The sequence below is a fragment of the Saimiri boliviensis genome, assembly GCF_048565385.1.
Source record: "Saimiri boliviensis isolate mSaiBol1 chromosome 19 unlocalized genomic scaffold, mSaiBol1.pri SUPER_19_unloc_1, whole genome shotgun sequence".
Classification (NCBI taxonomy): Eukaryota; Metazoa; Chordata; class Mammalia; order Primates; family Cebidae; genus Saimiri; species Saimiri boliviensis.
The window spans coordinates 601,558-617,472 of NW_027412502.1; the positions used below are offsets into that span (position 1 = coordinate 601,558).

General features: G+C 41.6%; 1 long non-coding RNA gene and 1 pseudogene across 1 annotated transcript in view; both read right to left on the bottom strand.

Moving 5' to 3' along the window:
• Positions 1–1,262: 1,262 nt before the first annotated feature.
• On the bottom strand, positions 1,263–11,537 carry LOC141583214 (tripartite motif-containing protein 64C-like; annotated as a pseudogene).
• A 2,790-nt stretch (positions 11,538–14,327) lies between these two features.
• The window catches only part of LOC141583200 (uncharacterized), a 37,075-nt gene continuing 35,487 nt past the window's right edge, over positions 14,328–15,915 (bottom strand). The window contains exon 7 of the long non-coding RNA XR_012515912.1: positions 14,328–14,693. This is a non-coding gene — a long non-coding RNA (uncharacterized LOC141583200). The remainder of the gene's footprint in view (positions 14,694–15,915) is intronic.

Sequence of the window (15,915 nt, forward strand, 5' to 3'; positions counted from 1 at the left end):
TAAACATCAGACCTAACACCATAAAAACCCTAGAAGAAAATCTAGGCAAAACCATTCAGGACATAGGTGTAGGTGAGGACTTCATGAGCAAAACGCCAAAAGCAATGGCAACAAAAGCCAAAATAGACAAATGGGACCTAATCAAACTCCACAGCTTCTGCACGGCAAAAGAAACAGTCAGTAGAGTGAATCGGCAACCAACAGAATGGGAAAAAATTTTTGCAGTCTACCCATCTGACAAGGGGCTGATATCCAGAATTTACAAAGAACTAAAGCAGATCTACAAGAAAAAAAACAAACAAGCCCATTCAAAAATGGGCGAAGGATATGAACAGATACTTTACAAAAGAAGATATACAGGAGGCCAACAAACATATGAAAAAATGCTCATCATCACTGGTCATCAGAGAAATGCAAATCAAAACCACATTGAGATACCATCTCACGCCAGTTAGAATGGCGATCATTAAAAAATCGGGAAACAACAGATGCTGGAGAGGATGTGGAGAAATAGGAACACTTTTACACTGTTGGTGGGAATGTAAATTAATTCAACCATTGTGGAAGACAGTGTGGCGATTCCTCAAGGACCTAAAAATAGAAATCCCATTTGACCCAGCAATCCCATTACTGGGTATATATCCAAAGGATTATAAATCATTCTACTACAAGGACACGTGCACACGAATGTTCATTGCAGCACTGTTTACAATAGCAAAGATCTGGAACCAACGCAAATGCCCAACGATGATAGACTGGATAGGGAAAATGTGGTACATATACACCATGGAATATTACGCAGCCATCAAAAACGATGAGTTCACGTCCTTTGTAGGGACATGGATAAACCTGGAAACCATCATTCTCAGCAAACTGACACAAGAGCAGAAAATCAAACACCGTATATTCTCGCTCATAGGCGGGTGTTGAACAATGAGAACACATGGACACAGGGAGGGGAGCACTACACACTGGGGTCCGTTGGGGGGAAATGGGGGAGGGGCGGGATGTGGGGAGGTGAGAAGAGATAGCATGGGGAGAAATGACAGATACAGGTGAGGGGACGGAAGGCAGCAAACCACACTGCCATATGTGTACCTATGCAACAATCTTGCATGTTCTTCACATGTACCCCAAAACCTAAAATGCAATAAAAAAAAAAACATAGCCACTGAGGATGATTTTAGTAGCTCAAAATGTATACATACACTTCATTAACAAGAGAATGACCTGTTCAGAAATAACATTATTTTAGTGCAAACTCACCTTTTGAATACATTTCCCACATCCTGCATAGAAATAAAAGATAATGTTAATTGTGAAAGTATTTTCCTTCTGCACATTTTCCCATACTTTTGTTTCTTTTTGGTTCAGTGTTTTAATAATGTATATTTTCTTATTCCCCTCTAAGGAATCATTCCAGGTTACGTTAATAATAGAACCTCAACTAAACCATGAAACACTTCATCGGCAGACATTAAGAGCAAAGGAGCTCAGCAAGAGATTGTGGAGTAAATCAAGGATACCTGGGTTTCCAGGGCCATTAGTTTCCTAATCTTATTCCCATGGAAAGGTCTGACCGCATATGACAGCTATTAAAACAAAACAGAGAACTATATGAGAAACAGAGTATGCTGACACTGATGAACAACTTTTACAAACCTTGCCCAGGCAAGAGGAAAAGCCTCAATAGCTTCAGTAATCACTGTTGTATGGGACATCAGAGAGTGGAGAGGAACCAGGGCACATAAATGGAGTATTAGTAACCTTCCCCTCACCTGGGGTTCTGCTGACCTTGGATAACCTCTCTGTGTGGATAGTACTCCTAATTATATTGAAGAGAATGTTTTCCTATGTTAGGTACTACAATGGCAAAAATTTCCCAAAGATTACCAAAGTATGCAGTAATAAATGACTGGACAAATGTAATGATGGGTGTCAGACAGCAGTTGTTACTTAGCAAACAGTAGTGACCTATGCAGGTGACATACCATGTCCTGGCAGCATTGGCCAGCAAAGGCTTCCTGTCTCTGAGGATGGACCCTCCCTCCTCACCTGGAGCAGCTCCATGCCAGGCATGTGGCTCAGCTCCCACAGCTCTCTGTACATGTCTTTCATCCTTTCTAAATGCTGGGTCATTCTCACTTGACTGTTTGGGAGTGGTTGGAAAAGCTCTTCTCTGTCCAGTGCCTGTAGATGAAGTTGCTCCTCCTCTTCAAGAAATGGATACATCTTTTGATATTGAATATTGATTATCACCTGCCTTAAATCCACATAGTCCTGCAGAGACATTTGGTTAAAATGATTACATGTTGTAACTCTCAACAGAAAACTGCAAATAATTATATTCTGGGTGTAATCAAGCAATTTAATAAATTTTCTGCCTACTCTTGCAAAGAGTCTTGAGTATTTGCCATTTCTTCTATCATTTAAAAAAAACTGTTCCTATTCTCTTTCCCTGTTTAAATCGAAACCTATATAAAGACTCTTCATTTCTCTTCCTGTGATGATTCTTCACAGTTCTTACCAAGTCAGTTATTTTCCCTATTAATCTTCTGCCTTTTAGGTTTTTTCCATGCCTGATTCACTTAAATATTAAAAAACATTTTAGCCATACACCATATTATGCATACAGGGTTTTTTAACTGTATTTTTCCTTTACATATTATTCTATTTATTTCCTCTTCCTCACACCCAACCTTAGTAAAATGTTGTCTCATTTCCAGTGTCTGAAAATGTTTATACCAACCTTCGAATTTGAACTAGGAGACATAATATGCCATTTATCTAATATATTAAAATTACTTGGCTAGCTTGTGTGGGCTTCTCTATTTGTGAATCCTATTATATCAATTGAAATCATTATATTTTTTATGGGACGAAACCACTATCTTTTAAGTGGTAGTTTGAATTTAGCTAAAAATTATAAGCCAACATTGTGTTTATTTGCATAAAAACAAAAGGAAACATTTTCATTCTTACCACTATCAAACGAGTGTTGCTAGTTTCCTGATTTAGATTGTTTTCTGTTTCTTGATTGATTTTCCATAGTCCATTTCCTTTGTGAGTTTCTTCTGCAACATAAACAAGAAGCTTAACAATAATGAGGACAGTATAGTAGATTTCATCCCATTACTGATTTTTTAAAAAGGCTGTATTTGAAAGAATCATGAATTTAAGTTAGAGTGCAGTGGTCAGATTTTTCCATGTTAAACAAATTTGTTTCCAATAATTTGGAAGTGAAAAGTAATAGAAGCATAATAGAGTGTTTTAAGGGACCCTTCAGATAATAGCATCAATTTTCTGAGAAACTGGCTTTTATATAATCTGACTTTGAAAAGTGTTTTGCTGCTGGCCGCCTGCTTCACAGCTCCATACCACATATTTGAACAATGTTTCTAAGGAAATCTGCTTTAGTGAAGGCTCAACACAGCTTTGATTAGAGTGTCAAATTAGTCGGCAACATTGAAATGACACATTTCTGTCTTTTTTATTGCATTTTAGGTTTTGGGGTACATGTGAAGAACATGCAAGACTGTTGCATAGGTACACACATGGCAGTGTGATTTGCTGCCTTCCTCCCCTTCACCTATATCTGGCATTTCTCCCCATGCTATCTCTCCCCAACTTCCCACCCCCCACTGTCCCTCCCTTATTTCCCCCCAACAGACCCCAGTGTGCAGTGCTACCCTCCCTGTGTCCATGTGTTCTCATTGTTCAACACCGACCTATGCGTGAGAACATGCGGTGTTTGATTTTCTGTTCTTGTGTCAGTTTGCTGAGAATGATGGTTTCCAGGTTCTTCCATATCCCTACAAAGGACACGAACTCATCGTTTTTTATGGCTGCATAAGGACACATTTCTGCTTTATGACTGCCATGGAATAATCACCACCGCCACCATCTGCATTCCCATCACCGTCATTAGCATAGGCCCTCATCTTTGTGATTTAAGATTCTGTAGATTTCAAACTGCCTTAGAGGCATCATGTACCCTGCAATCCTCAGCAGCCCATCCTATTGGGCTGTGGCTGTGAGCCATGAGCTCTGGTGACTCAGAGCTGAGTGCACAGAGCAATCTCCTGTCAGCCTCGCCAAAGAGCTCCTTAGTCTCCTCATGTCACACACAGATCTTGGCTGAGCTGTTGATGTTTCTCTGAGGTCTGCTCTGTCTGGCAAGGAAAGCCAGCTTTTTGAGGGCCACACTGGTTTTGAATTTGGACTTCTCTGAGATTTTTCTGCACACAGGGCAGTGCATTGGTGCTCTGCCTTCTTCCCAGCGGAGGCAGAGGCAGGGCCTGCAAAAGTTGTGCCCACAGGCAATGGTGACCCGGTCTATGAAGCAGGTCATGCATATGGTGCAGGTGACCTCATTCTGGAAGGCCTGCAGGCTGCTGAATCCAGGTTTCTGAAAATTAAAAAAAATTCTGAGAATTTCTCTCTCTTATTTTATTTGTATTTTCCCCTATAATAGGGGAAAAAAAGGCTGGTAGACAATTTTCCTTGTTTACTTGACTTCTGTCCAATCTATTCAATAACTTAGCTCCAGTACAAACTGAGACATAGTAAATTAGCAAACATGCTGAATTTATGAAGTTTTTCCTCAGTAGCCATTAGAGATTGGGTCCAGGGCTCCCTGAGATACCACAATCCTAAGATGTTCAAGTCTCTTTTTAGAAAATGGTGTAGGATTTGCATGTAACCTAAGTCTACCCTCCTGAATACTTTATCTTTAGATGACTTTGAATACCTAATATAATGTAAATGCTGTATAAATTCTTGTAATGCCATACAGTTTAGGAACAGCGAGAAGATTGTTTAGGAACAGCAAGAAGATTGTTAAAAATATGTACATGTTTGGCTGGGTGCAGTTGCTCAAGCTTCTAATCCCAGAACTTTGGGAGGCTGAGGTTGGCAGACCATGAGGTCAGTAGACTGAGACCATCCTAGCTAACACGGTGAAACCTAGTCTCCACTAAAAATACAATAAAATTAACTGGGCATGTTGACACATGTCTGTAGTCCCAGCTACTCTGGAGGCGGAGGCAGGAGAATCGCTTGAACCCAGGAGGCAGAGGTTGCAGTGAGCCAAGATCTGGCCACCGCACTCCAGCATGGGTGACAGAGCAAGATTGTCTCAAAAAAATGCATGTACAGCTGCTTTTTCTTCCTGCAAATATTTTTTATCTGAGATTAGTTGAATCCATGGGTATGAAACCCATGGATATGAAGATTCAATTGTGATTCAAATGGGAAAATGAGACGAGAGTCCTCATGGTATTATTGTTAAACAAGCAGTGCTCTCAATCATTCCCAATTACTTAGACAAGCTTAAATCCTGGGAAGAGGGTCAATGTGGGGATGCGTTCTGAGTCACTTATATAAGCTGATTAATGAAGAAGCACATTCTGAATCTCTTCCTGTCTCTGTCATTCTATCTCTCTCAAAGATTCCATGATGATAATATACGAAAGACACTTAGTATCTATGCTATTATTCTATACTCCCTGCCTCCAAACTCACCTGTGAAGTTTTCTTAGACAACTATGAATAGGTTTTATCTAAGATTGATTAATCAATCAAAGTGGACTTCAACTGTCAACTCCCAAAATTATCATTCATTGAATTAGTCCTTTTAGCTTTAACATCAAAACTCTTCCTTTCAATAAATTAAATGTAAATAATGTCTTAATTTAGAAACTTTTCCATAGTCAATTCAGATGATCAGAGAGAACACTTTCACATTCTGAAATAGTATTTAAACTATAATAGCAAGAATTCATAAAGAACTAATAAATTATCTTCTAAAATAACAAAAAAGTGAAGACATGCTTTAGGTTTTCTGTGCTCAAGTAGAAAATTCAGAAATGCAGTTAATGGAAGTGTAGCCCCCAATTCTTCTTCCTTCCTTCCTTCCCTCCTTCCCTGCTTTTTTGTTGCAACCTTACTGCAACCTCCAGCTTTCAGATTTAAGCAATTCTCCTGCCTAAGCCTCCCAATTAGCTGGTATTACAAGCACCCACCACCATGCCAGGATAATTTTTTCATGTTTTCAGCAGAGACGGTTTTCCACCATTTTGGCCAGGCTAGTTTCTAACTCCTGACCTCAAGAGATCTCCCAGCCTCGGCCTCCCAAAGTGCTAGGACTACAAGCATGAGCCAGCACACTAGGCCAGTTAGATCTATTTTTAACAGCTTTCAAGTGTCATCTGCAAACTGAAAATTGTGAAGAGACAGCAAATAGGACTTTTCCAACAAGAATTTTCAAAGCAATTCAACATTTTTAAATTTTACTGTGGTGAACATAATAACCATTACTACATTCCCACATTTCAGTGAACATTTTAGGTATTTGATGGGTTCTATCACTGCATGAAACCCTGGAAAGATATCTTTTCATACCTAAAAAATCCAACAATACAGAAAAAAAAATCAAATAGCAAGGGTACAAAAATGCTGTTACAAATAAAAGACACTTTATCTTGATTCGATGTAAAATCACTAGGACAGCTACTTGTTTGCTTAGAAAAGACCCAAGCATGCTGTCAGGTAAATTTAAAGTATTTTTAAGAGAAAAGTAAGCATGATGGGTTTACTGTAAATTTGATACTCACAAGACTACTATGAATGGTGTCTTTTTAGAAGCTCTGTCGATAACCAGATTAGAAGTAACTCCTGGTGCTCCAAAGCCCAAAAGCCAGAAATCCAGTGGGTCCTCACTGAAGGAGAGGTCCGTGGATGGGCATCCTTTTAGTGTGTAAGGGCCCACACAGGACCACACCCACTTCCTGAAACTGATTAGATTGCACAGGAAGGGGTAAATTGGCTGATTAGATTTATATAGTACAGAAAACCACACTTGGGGGCTCAAAGCTCAACAGACAAGTTTGGGATGCAAGAAAGTTGACTTTACACAACTTGTTCAAAGAAATATTTTATGTAAAACAATTATTTCATTAAATATGTTTTTATTTTGCACATGCTAACTTTTATTTATTTTTGAGACAGTGTCTCATTCTGTTGCTCTGGTTGGAGTGCAATGGTTGAATCTTGGCTCACTGCAACCTCCCCCTACCTGGTTCAAGTAATTCTTCTGCTGCCTCAGCCTACCAAGTAGCTGAGATTACAGGTGCCCATCATTACACCCAGCTAATTTATGTATTTTTAGGAGAGAAAGGATTTAACCATGTTGGTCAGGTTGGTCTGGAACTCCTGACCTCAGTTGATCCTCCCACCTCAGCCTCCCAAAGTGCTGGGATTACAGGCATGAGCCACCGTGCCCAGCCACATGCTAACTTTTAAAATTTTATTTCTTACTGTGAGTTTTAAAATTATAATTGCTTAAGTGCCTAGCCATTATTTAACAGAATATGTCCAAAGATAAAACATTAACTGGGATTACAACACATCTGTACTGTGTAACTCCCTTGTTTAAAAAAGTGTTGGAGGAACTCAATTGTGTTTCATATAATTGTATATATAATGCTTAGTGGAATTAGTTGTATTAAGCTTTTTTTCTTATTTTTACTATTTTATGACCATTTCATAATGGTTGTTTTATATAAAAATAAAATCTTTTTTCAATTCATACACCTTTTTGAATAATTTCACTACAGATACTTTACATATATGTACACAAATATCTAAAGCAATGTATGTATTCATATTTTTAAAATTATATAATAGTTATTTACAGAATAATAATCATTATTATTACCTTTTTTTGAGACGGAGTCTCCCTCTGTCACCCAGGCTGGAGTGCAATGGCATGATCTCAGCTCACTGTAACTTCTGCCTCCCAGATTCAAGCAATTCTCCTGCCTCAGCCTCCCAAGCGGCTGGGGTTACAGGTGTCTGCCACCATTCCTGGCTAAGTTTTGTAATTTTAGTAGAGATGGGGGTTTCACCATGTTGGCCAAGCTGGTCTCAAATTGCTGACCTCAGGTGATCTATCTGCCTCCAACTCCCAAAGTGCTGGAATTTCAGGCCTTAGCCAAGGCACCCAGATGCTATTTACAGAATAATTACATGCATAATTATCTTTAATAGTGTATAAAAGATATTTTTAACACAGTCGCCATACTAGCAGATTTTGTTGTTGTTTACCATGATTTAATAAATCACCAATGTTTACACATACTTGTATTAACAGATTATCTAAAGTTTGCGGATTTCGGTCATTTCTATAAACTAAAAATTAACAAAGCTTGCTAGAAACTGAAAAAGTAAAAATCTAAATAAAAGTCACCATTTACATATTAACAGATATTAAAACAATTATAAACCTTATAAAAGCATGTCCTAGTAAAGGATGCAGTGGCTGTCTTTTTAATCAATCCATGGCATTGCAAATTAGTATGTTTTCTGAGGTGTCATTTGATCAGCATTATGCTTCAAAAGATAGATCCAAAAAAGTTAGAAAAGGTAATCATAGATACATATATGCAGAGTCTTCCATAAATGTTGTTTTTTGAAAACTGCTTCAAACACTTCTTAAAATGTTGTATATTATCTACCTAAGTGTAGAGAAGAAAGGCTTTCTACTAGTCTCACTTTTCAGGAAAAATTCAATGCTGTGTTGTGTAGAATGCCCTGAATTAGAAAGAAATAAACAATGAGCACTTATGAGATGCATAAAAAAGAATGAGCAATAATTGCAAACTTTAGTGCTAGAGGCTGAAAAAGTTACCATCTATTATACTACAACTGTGTCATCACGCAGAATAGGTAAGAAAGAAAAAGCAGTATTTCATTACCTAACTAAAATATACGTCATTCAAATGAAAATATCAGACATTTATTAATTACAAATTATATGCTACAAGCTGTTCTAAGTACTAGCTTACTTAATTCGTACAGCAACCCCATGAGATAAATAATATTTCATACTCATTTAAAGATTAATAAATGTTAAGAACAGGAAACTTCAATAATTTGAATAGTTATATTCAAATTAAGTAGGGTTTGAACACAGGCAATCTGTCTCTGAAAACTGTTTTTCTCTCAGTGATATTAAATATGTTGCCAAAGTATGTTCCTAAGCCACAGAACTGCATACAATATTTTGCGGGAAATGCTTCTTGCATGCTGGCAGAATTGATTGGAAGTTTACACAGCTTTCAAGTATTGTGCAGGTTTTGGTGCATTTTATAGAATAATAATATTCACCTTGTCCCACATCTATAACGCTGTCCAACTCTCTATCAATGACATCACAAAAAGTCTGTTGGCATGCTCAGCCAAACCCCATAACAAAGGCATTGTGCAATTCCTACAATGCAGTGTAGCTCGTCTGTTCAAAGCCCAGAATGTCTCAGAGGATCTCGTGTGTGCACTTCTCTGGTTACTCACAAAATGAGTGTCTACTATGGACTCTCCATATTGGTAGGGATTGGAGCCAAAATAGTAACAAACCTACATGTTCTGCACATGAGTCCCGAAAATTAAATTTTTAAAAAAATTTAAAAAATGAAAACTCAATCCTTAAGGAGCTCATGGTCTAGTAGGTGATACAAAGGAAGGGACAGTCATCCTGAAAGTCTTCCTAAGAGAAGTAACACCTAAACTGAAATCCAACAGATGAGGGTAGTCTTATCTTTTCTGAGGGTAAAGTTTACATGACAGCAGTTGCCATGAGAAAAGATTTTAGGACCTGGAATAGTGGCTCATGCCTATAATTCCAGCACTTTGGGAGGCCTGGATAGATAGACTAGTCAAGCCGAGAAGTTCAAGACCAGCCTGGGCAACCTGGTGAAACTCCATCTCCACAAAACACACACACACACACACACACACAGACACACACACACAAATTAGACAGGCATGATGGTGCACGCCTGTAATCTCACCTACTTGGGAGTCTTAAATTGGATGATTGCCTGAGCCCAGATGACAGAGGTTGCACTGAGCTGGGGTTGTGCCACTGACTCTAGTCTGGGAGACAGAGTCAGACTGTTTTTCACACACACACACACACACACACACACACACACACACACTTGTTCTGTTCTCTTGCTGGGTTGAAGCCCTTCTATTTCATCTACGTCCGAATGCTTTCTGAAATACAAATGTGCCTATATTCCTACCTGCTTAACCTTATTACGGGATTTTGATAAACTACAAGAAAGTAGTTACACTCCTCTGGATGTCTTCCAAAACTTATTTGAACTATTTGATGCTCAATGTATAAATTGTTCTTCCCTCAAATCCCTTGGATTTTATTTTATTTATTTATTTTTTGAGGCAGAGTTTCGCTCCTTACCCAGGCTGGAGTGCAATGGCGCGATATTGGCTCACCGCAACCTCCGCTTCCTGGGTTCAGGCAATTCTCCTGCCTCAGCCTCCTGAGTAGCTGGGATTACAGGCACGCGCCACCATGCCCAGCTCATTTTTTGTATTTTTAGTAGAGACGGGGTTTCATCATGTTGACCACGATGGTCTCAATCTCTTGACCTCATGATCTACCCACCTCGGCCTCCCAAAGTGCTGGGATTACAGGCGTGAGCCACTGCGCCCCTTGGATTTTAATAAGAGTGAGTTATTTATATTTCTTTAACTTGCCACAATCAACCATACTTCTATTATTTTTATGTAATATGATTACCCTGTTAGTAGAAATATAAATGAAATCACTTTAAAACAGTAAGTGGCATTGCTCAGTAGAATTGACAATCCACAAATTTTATAACCCAGATATTCCACCTATCGGAAGATGCTGTCAGGAAAGAGAATCTCTTGATTATTTGCATGAGCAGACATGCTCACAAAACCAAAATACAAAAATAAATCCAATGTACAACAGCAAAAAATGAATAAATTTATTATGCACCAGTTATCCAAACTTGGGTTATCCACTCGCTCTTGATTTTTTACATAAATAGATCTAGACATTTTAAATATATATATATAGTCAAGTGTTAGGATGTCAGTCTTTTTGAGTAGAAGACATTGGAGAGAATTCCAAAAACGTGCTTCCAATCTGCTTTGGAAATGACATCTCCGGTATCTGGCCCAGATGGTATGCAGGGGTACACCAGTTCCCAGATTCTGTAGTTAAGGCTGCTGCTATAGCACTCACTTCTTCAAGTTCATGGTGACCAGGAGACCTCAGCAGCCAAGAGCTTCTTCTGATACTGGCCTTTTTTCAAATTTGCAGTGGAGCACCTCAGAGATGACATTTCTACCTAAACAGCTTTACAAGTGGCCCAGAAGGCAAGTTTCCAGGGAGTCCTGAAGTGTGGATTGAAACCAAGTTTTTTTTTTTGTTTTTTTTTTTTTTGTTGTTTTTTCCTTTGTAAGCGGTGTATTTTAAATAACTTTCAAGATACACATATTTTTTTTCCTTTAAAAAAGTCTGCTGTAGCAGTTTTGTTCTTGAATTTTGCTGGTCATCCTCATGGTCCCGAGCCCCCAAACTCTGGGTTGTGGAGGCAGCCGAGGCGGAGGCTGGGGGGCCCACACGGCCTGTCCTGGCGGTGCTCGCAGCACTGGCGGAGCAGCTGGGCCCCATCTTGCCACAGCTCACGCATGGCCAGCATGTGAGCGAAAACGTCCATGTATTTCAAAGCAGTAATAATTTAAAATTATAAAAACCTTTCCGCCACTGAACGCTTAGAAGGTGCGGTCAGACAGCGAGGCCAGGGAGGCCGGGGTGCCCCGGCAGGGGCCATATGGCGCAGGCCTTCCCAAGCCAGGGGGCCCGTGGGCCGGGCTCGGGTCTCGCCCGGTACAGGCCGGGCCTGCGGTGCCGACCAGCCAGGAGCGGCGCCGCCGGGGCACACGGTCTGCGAGGGCCACGTGGCGCCGGCCGGGGGTGGGGGGCAGAGGCCCCGCACTTTCCCCGGAGCCTCGGGTCCCCCGGGCGGGGGTGGGTGCGGACCGGGGTGGTGCCGGCAGACGCGGGCTCAGGAGCTCCTTGCGGCGTTCTGGTTGCCGGGCGAGCTGGAGGCGGAGGAGGACGCGGAGACGCTCAGCCCCGCCAGGCCCGGGGCGTTCGTGGCCGAGTTCTGTCCCGTGAGGCTTTTCCGGCAGCCGGGGCAGCCGCCGTGCTTGGCGGGGACAGCGGCGAGGGCGGGAGAAGGGGCAGGTCGGGGCGGGCGCGCGGGCGGGCACCCCCTGCTCCCGCCAGGGCACCGCGCGGCCTCGCGGACCCGGGGGTGCAGGGCAGCCGCCGCCCGCGCAGGCCCGGCGCACGGTCGTCCTCGCACACGGGCGCTCCCGCCCGGAGCCCGGTGCCCCTCGGGGCCGGGGCGGCGGGCAGGGCCTGGGTCTTCTCCGTCCGCCGGTGGGGGCCGCGTCCTCAGACGGATTGAGCGGCCGCGTGAGGACGGCGTCCGGGCCGCGGGCCGCGGGCCGCGGGGTCGGAGGGCGGAGCTCCCCAGGGACCCAGGCCGGGGACGGCGGCGGGCGCGATGTCCGTCGGCGCCGGGCGACCCCCTCCAGCGTGGGGGCGCCTTCGTGTCGGCCGGTGGCCCGCCGCGGGGGGAGGCGGCGCGGGGCCCGGGGGCGGGTGCCGGGACTCGGGCTCTCGCTCCCCCCGGCGCTCGGGGTCCCTGCCGTCGTCAGCCTGCGCCCCCGGAGGGAGCGTGGGGGTCTCGACGCCGCCGTCAGCGATGCCGAGAGCGAACTGTCTGTGACCCTGCGGTCCTGAGGTCCTGGTCCACGTTCTCCAAAGGCAGCCGGTTCCAGCGGTTCCAGTCCGTGAGGGCTGCGGAGGGGGCAGAACCATCCTCTGTGCCCCTGGTCTCTTCTGGAAGCTCCTCGATGAAACCAGACTCGCGTCTTGGGCAGATACAATCCGGCAGGCGTCGGACGATCTCCACGGAGCAGCAGTGGCAGAAGCACCGTCCGGGCTGTGGCGACGCCTCGCCATGGCCTACTCTGTGCCACCCACCCCCAGTACTTCAAGTCCAGGAAAGTAGACGTATGAGCCACAAAAGGCTGGATTACCAATAACTACACATGTTCTCTCGCAGTAATAAAGTTCTAGCCCAGACACTTTTTAGAGTGATTGTGCTTAACGAAGAGTAGAGTTGATGAATGAAGATTCTGTGTATTGACTTAAAGGAAAAAATAAGTCCTTTGCTTCCTCTTTTTCAGAAAATTTCTGATGGGTGTTCACCGATTTGTCTCTCTCTTTCTCAAGACGTTCAGTCTCCAGAGACAGCTTATACATCTCCAGGGCCATTTCCACATCATCTGGGCTTGGCAGGCGCTGCATGAGCTTTCTGCCTGTGAGCACCTGCTCGCAGCCTGCGGACACCGCCCAGCCACATCCGGGCACTTCTGGGTACCAGGTACCAGGTTCTTCCCTCTGAGCAAGTGATACTTTTTGGACTGACCAAAAGTTTTTCATGTGCAGCACCACAGCAACTTTCAACATTCAGTGAGGGCAAGATGTGAGGGGACTCTTCATCGGCTTCTCAAACTTCACCCTGGAAACAATGGCAATTCCTTATATGTGCTCATCACATATGATTTAGACTTCTCCTTACACTTTACTAGACAATATTTCATTGCTCAAATTCTATTATAATTAATCATTCTTTATATTAACTTTCCGTATTCACATTATTATGTATTTTCTTTGTCTTGATGGTCCATGAATCTTATTTTCATTTGAATAAATGCTATCTATCTATCTGAACACTTAAAGACCTGTGGGAAAAAATCAAGTACCATAAAAATATACATGGCATGATTGCATTTATAAAAAATAGTAAACTACATAAAACACAAACATAAAATATGTAAATAAGATAGCCATGTATGATAAAATCATAAAGAATAACAGGAAATAAACATAACAATTCAAGAAAGTGAAAAAGCACAACTGTTGTGAATACATAGGGGACCCAAAGATATTGAAAATATTATTTTCTTAATATAGCTAGTAGGTTCACAAATGTTCACTTCATTACTATTTTTCTCTACCTTGTGTGTTATATGATAGTGTTTTATATAAAATACTTTTAATAAAAAATTATTTCTTATGCTATAGAGTGATTACATTTACTAAAAGTGTAATTTAATTAGTTTCTCAACCATGTGCTGAGCTAGTGATCCTCTGAGCCCTGGGGGGCCAGGCAGGGCGTGAGGCCTCCGCCTTGGAGCAGTTGTGCATGTTCCCCAGTGCGCTCTAGGACACACTGATGCTTTCCTATGTGTGAAGTGACATGAACAGATTAGACTTGATTCCCTGATAATGCCAGATGAGAGTTTTACCATATTTACCCATTCCCCTTGGATGTTTTACTGAGTTTGATTCTTCCATTTCAGAATAATTATTATTTTTTTTGCCTAATTATTATTTTGTATTTTTAGTCCATAACAAGGAAATAAAAGAAAAATATATACACAGATAAATATATGAACACTCACATGACTGTATATAATGTCTAGCTTTATTTCTAATATACTCCTTTAAACTTCACCAATATACCCATCATAAGCCTTTCTGAATGATATACCACAAAAATCTCTATGGATTCTCTAAAGAACCCTCTCAGGCTGCTTCTTTCAAAGCCTCTGCAGCTGCCTGCACTGTGAAGGCTGCAACAGCAGTCTTTCTCTTCACTTCTCCCTTAGTTTTGCAAAGATCCACTTTGGTTTCAATATCAAACAGAGCATCAGAAATTCCTGAAAATGACTCCCTTGAATACTTGCTGTGGCTGCTTGGAGCATGGATGACATGCCTGTTGATAAAACAGTATGGTCTTTATTAGTTGCCTAAATGTTACAGAAGAGAAACACAAGAGCATGCTACCATTTTAACATTGAATATTTCTAATTTAACAATTTGAACAAGTCACTTCTCAACTGAACTTCCACATTCAATCATCTCTAAAGACTAGTCTGGCCAGGGAAGGTAGTACAAGCCTGTAATCCCAGCCGCTTGGGAGCCAGAGGTGGGCTGATCACAAGGTCAGGGGTGCGAGACTAGCCTGGAAAGCAAGATGAAACCCCGACTACTGAAAATACAAAAAGTTAGCCAGGCATGGTGGCGCATGCCTGTAGACCCAGCTACTCAGGAGGAGGGAGAATTGCTTGAACCTGGCAGGCAGAGGTTGCAGTGAGCTGATTATGCCACTGAACTCCAGCCTGACCTATAGAGAGAGACTGTCTCAAAAAAAAAAAAAATCATAGTCTATGAAATACATATTAATTAATTATATTTTCACTTTGAGCAAAAACTTAGAAGTGGTAAGTGGTTCAGTGCTACAACAGTAACAACAATATAGAAAACACAGCAATCATTCTTGATAAGAGTATTTAGTTACAATTTTCCAAATTCTTCAAAATAAATTACACACAGTTTGTATTAGTATTTCACAGAGAAGAAAATTGAGGTCTGAGAAATCAAGTGACTGAAGTATCTGTCTCAAGGCACATTATAAATAAGTCCTGATTTTTTAATGCATTATAATAAGTTATAGCACAACAGTGATCATTAAAGTCTTGTTTGTGATTAGCCAAAATTTTATTTTTTTGTTCTTTTTTAAAAAGTCACACTATCATGTTAGAATATGTGACATAAAACATGAAGAATCATCAGAAACAATTTTGTAATGTTTCACATGACCACGGCAGAAGAATATTTTACAGTAGGAGCTAAGATAGTTCATGCAATAGACCAGGAAGAGAAGAACAAACTCTGATGTAAATAAATAAGCTCCAGAGCAGTGGCTCATGCTTTTAATCTCATAAATTTGGGAGGCTGAGGTGGGAGGACTGCTTGAGGTCAGGAGTTGGAGACAATCCTGGGCAACATAGGGACACCCTATCTCGACAAATAAAAGTACAAATATTAGCTGAGCATTGTGGCACGTGACTAGTCCTAGTGATTTTGGAGCCTGAGGTAGGAAGATTGATTGAGCACAAAACTCACATTTTGTAATAGTATATGGTAAATGAAAC